Source organism: Dysidea avara, chromosome 14, assembly GCF_963678975.1.
Source record: "Dysidea avara chromosome 14, odDysAvar1.4, whole genome shotgun sequence".
Lineage (NCBI taxonomy): Eukaryota > Metazoa > Porifera > Demospongiae > Dictyoceratida > Dysideidae > Dysidea > Dysidea avara.
In genome coordinates this window covers 9,581,287-9,586,386 of record NC_089285.1, presented here as the reverse complement: position 1 = coordinate 9,586,386, position 5,100 = coordinate 9,581,287, and the positions used below count along the sequence as shown (strand labels likewise).

The 5,100-nt window shown below is 39.1% G+C and overlaps 1 long non-coding RNA gene across 1 annotated transcript; it reads right to left on the bottom strand.

Moving 5' to 3' along the window:
* Positions 1-3,744: 3,744 nt before the first annotated feature.
* On the bottom strand, positions 3,745-4,680 carry LOC136244969 (uncharacterized). The gene is made up of 3 exons (XR_010695675.1): positions 4,538-4,680; positions 4,200-4,280; positions 3,745-3,923 (listed from the first exon to the last, which is right to left on the bottom strand). It is a non-coding gene; the product is annotated as an uncharacterized lncRNA (long non-coding RNA).
* Between the last annotated feature and the right edge of the window lie 420 nt (positions 4,681-5,100).

Sequence of the window (5,100 nt, the reverse complement as noted above, 5' to 3'; positions counted from 1 at the left end):
ATGTTGGGCGTAGTGTCTAGCGCATCAGCTTGAGTTAGCAATTAAAAATGCTCTTACTGGCACAGTATTTGACCATATAGATGATATGTTAATCCATTTATTCTACTTATACAACAAATCACCTTAAAAGTGTAGGGAGATACAAGATATTATTACTGATTTGAAACAGTGCCTAAGTTTTGATGATAATGGCATTAAACCTATACGAGCAAGTGGAACTAGATGGGTCAGTCATAAAATCAATGCTATGAAACCATAGATATTCCACGCGCCATGGATAGGAAACATATAAGCGCCCCCGGTCACATCCTGGTTACGCGCCCCTGTTGAGTTGACATGTCGGAGCAGTATCAGTGTATGGTGTCCCGTTCAGGTTACAAGGATATATTGCGTTACATATTTGACTCAGAGGAATGTCAAATTAACTCAGAGGAGAGTCGGAGTTGAGAAGAGTGGTGCATGAATTGTGTACTGCACCAAACGATGAATTTTTGGCTTACTATGAAACGGTAAACGATGATGTACAACCATAGATAATATATATCATAGATAATATATATCATATATTATCTATGGTACAACTAATTAAGGACAAGAAGAAGAAAATGCTATTTAAGGAAATGTATACAGTGCAAACACATTGGATACTTACCTAAAGGGCATGCCAAACGACGCCATTTACAACCATCCCATTCTATGGCAGGTTAACTAGTTGACTAGTGTCTAATTATTTCTTCATACGCCGTTTACGATCGGTTATCACATGTAAACAAATCACTAGCAAATCGTGACAAAGTAACTTCTGTACACTACAGGATTTTTCCGTTTTTACACACGTGAAAAAGGAAGGTAACCACATGGCTGACGAGAACCTCGTCGATTCTAATGGATTATCATCTAGTAATGGTGAGAAAGTGTTGTTTGTTAGTAGGCCTATTCTTTTACTAAGCGCGAAGGTTTAATGAAATTTGCCGTCTCGTGTTGAAAGGCTGTACCATTGTTGTGAGACGTAAGTGTCACTTTTGTTTGTGTTCTACCCTAATTGTAATGTGATATAACCCGTAAAAACCTTTTCACACCTAGAAAGTAATGCAGTAATCGCATATTAACGCGCACCAGTCTCTGATTGTGTACTGATAAACTTTTTTATTTTGCATAGGTTTGGGTCACATAGTGGCACTCTACTGTTATAAAAAAGTATGGGGACTAGAGGTAGGTATTTGCTGGAAGAATTGGTAGGAACTGTCTTGTTTTCAAAAACTTTGGAAAAAGAATTTGATTGTGAAGGATCATGGCTGATAGATGTTCCCTGTCAATCATTAATAGTAAGTTTTATTATAATTGTGTACGTAGTGCTTAGACACACATACTCTATGCACACAAGTACACACATATGTACACACTACACAGGTCTTCATTTAGAAAATGACTCGGGTGGGGGGGGTAGTATAAGCATCTGTCTGTGTACTTTGTGAATGGTATCTAGGGGGCAGGAAGTTGTTGTACTTTAGACTCTAATACATTCTCAGTGCATTCCAGAAATTTTAGGATTTTGGACTCTCAGGCATTCTGAGGTACCTGAGAATGACATGCTGCTCCTGGGACTTGTGATACATTCTGAAGCACTTTTATTAAATTAAAACCATTGCTTAACATTTAAAGGGGGTTAGAATTTGTAAAGGGTGGGGCAGGTGAGTGCATCCACACACCCCTCTCCCTAAATGAAACATTGCTACACACACACATGATAACACACACACTACAAACACATGGGAGTAAGATACACTTACGTACACACACAAACACTACACACATATGCACCTACTACATAATACATTTACCACATACATGCACGCACTACACTATGCATGCAGAGACACTACACACATACAATACACATGCATACACTACAGACACGCGTGCGCACTCACACACTGCACACACACACAAAGTAACACACGCAATAATACACGCACACAAAGTAATGCACACAGCACACACTATCCACACACACACACACATAATACAGCAGTTCTAAGAGACCTTGTATGACAACAAGACGTCATGTGCGGTAATTATTGTTTGACTATTCGACAAAATCTTGTTGTCACGCAATGTCTCTTAGAACCGCTGTATCTACTCAGGAAAATCTACTTGTTTGCTCTATGGTATAGTAACCCCACCTGGTTAGTTCAGAAACAGAACTTTGTCATGTGAAGTGGAAACCATGGCCTACACCCAACCTTTGCAAATGTCAAACCATAAAAGGAAATAGGTGGCAATCTTGCTAATTGGTCAGCAAATACAGGGATTTAAGCACTTCTTGCAAGTTTGTGTAACATGCATGTGTGATTGTGCATGCATGTTTGCTTTGTTTGGCTATTCTCAAAGTGAAATAACTTATCCTACTGTACCTGTTTAAGGGTATTTAAGAGCTCTGTCATGTGTACAGCAGCCTGAAGCACAGTGTAGGTATCTACCACCCATGATAAATCCCTTTTTAAAGACATGCATGCATCACTACACATTTCATACAAAATTGTAAGAATTGCTGAAACCCCTGTAACTGTTATAATCAATCACCCCTGCACACTCACACATGCACAACTACATAGCACACACACACGCACGTGCACACACACACACACACGTACACACAACTACATAGCACACACATACACACACATACAACTACATAGCACACACCACACACACACACCACACCACACACAAAACTACCAACACACACACAAAACTACCAACACACACAAAACTACCAACACACACACAAAACTACCAACACACACACAAAACTACATGCACGCACACACATATACATGCACACACACACACACGAAACTACATAGCACACACACATATACATGCACGCACACACACACACAAACACACTAAACACGTACTGCAACTGGGAATCACAATTTGTTTATACTTTATGTTACATAAGTTACAGTGTTGAGGTGTTAAATAGAATGTTTAATACTATATATTTATACAATTGTTTAAATGCTCAAAGGCCTAGGGCATACAATATCTTTCTTTTGCTCAGGACAAAACTCCCGGATCTTATCATAAAGATATTGTTGTCGTTCTTGTGACAATCCATTTGGAATCACTGGTAAAGCCAGCTGCTGAGAGGAAAGCTTTCATCGGACAAAGATAGGGGACTTAGAGGACATTGCCAACTGTGTAGCCCAGTCATCATTCGTTAACATACCTCAACTTATTGGATCACTCGATGGGGGCTGATCCTCTATCCATTGATTCTCCACCTCAGTCATCTGACAGTCAGTCTCAATCCCAGATTAGATGTGTTGAAACAGCAACCACAGTGTCAACCGTGACATCGTCTACGGTATGTGCACCGCCATCTAACAGTGATCCATCAGCAACAGCCAAGACAGCTGTAGCATTGGAGGAAGCAGTTGCCACACATTGTGATTGGAAGACCAAGGAGCGACCTGTGTTGGACATGCCAGCAAAACAGTACGTCCATTATGAGACTGGCTAACACATCGGATCGCCAGAAACAGAAGGTATGTATCCATCTGTTACAGAACATACCCCAATAAAGATAATAACACAATAACCTATTTGTAAATATGGTTTCCTTACATGATCTAATTTCCAAAGTCAGTAACTCCTTCCTTATCTCCACATGTACTCCGGTAATGTTTCTCTAAAAGTTAGTTTGTTAGTAAGTACACAACTAGTAAGCACTCTTACCATGACGTACTGTACATAATAGACCATTGATGCAGCAAAAGCCCACTTGGAAGCAGTAGCTGTTGAAAGGACCTGCTATCGTGATGCTTGCAAGGCAAGCCGGGAGAAGTTGAAAGCCACCTTCACAAATTCGGATGGAGTGCTAGAGGCTCCTTCACCATCATCACATACAACACCAGCTAGCCATAAAATGGAAATGCATTACAGCTTTGATATGGCTCAACAGGTACATGCACTATAATGTAAACTTTCATATAAATACTATATTATGGGATATTTAATAGGTTCACTACCCAAGCGACCCTTTACAACCTGGTCCTGTATACTTTTTAACTCCAAGAAAGTGTGGAATCTTTGGAGTATGCTGTGAAGCCATACCACGTCAAGTATGTATATATATACATGTTTGAAGTACTATGTTACTAGGGTAATCCCTAACAATTTAGGTGACTTACTTGATAGATGAAGGTTACAATGTTGGAAAGGGGGCCAATTCTATCATCTCCATGCTTCACCACTTTTTTGAAGTTCACGGACTAGGAGAGACATCTGTACATTTACATGCAGATAACTGCACCAGCCAAAATAAGACGGTTTATGATGTATTATTTTATGTGGCGATGCATGACTGGGTTACACAATCACATCACCATATCGTTCCTCTTAGTGGGACACACTAAGTTTGCACCAGACTGGTGCTTTGGCCTACTAAAACAAAGCTTTCGTCGGACAAAGATAGGGGACTTAGAGGACATTGCCAACTGTGTAGCCCAGTCATCATTCGTTAACATACCTCAACTTATTGGATCACTCGATGAGACAATGTTCGTTCCAACTTATGATTGGAACAGCTTTTTTGAAGAAACAACAGTAAAGACTGCTCTGAAGGGAATTACACAACTCCATCACTTTCGGTTCTCCAAACTTCACCCTGGAAAGGTATTTGTCAAGGAAGCCAGGAATTCCCTTTAAAATTTGAGTTAAAGTATGGGTAGTCATGTTTCTTCAAGCAGAAATCGTAAAAATGATTAAACAAACACAGATACATACAGAAATTTAAAAAAAAATAAAATGTGACTGGCTTTGCGAAAACCGTTCTTATCGCCGAAAATAAAATTATTCAGTATGGCTAAAACAATTTTTAAGGGGTTTTGTTTTTTTTTTAAATTATTGAGTTGTAAATAAAAATTCCTTGGTGTTGTCTTGCTTGCTGTATTTAGAAATAACATGGTATTTTTTGAAATTTGGATAATTAGATACCACAGGTCTAATTACCATAACAAACTATAAAATGGTGTCTGGGTACAGTGTGCTAAAAGTTATATGTAAAAGGAGTTTGAAAAAGGGAAATTTTAT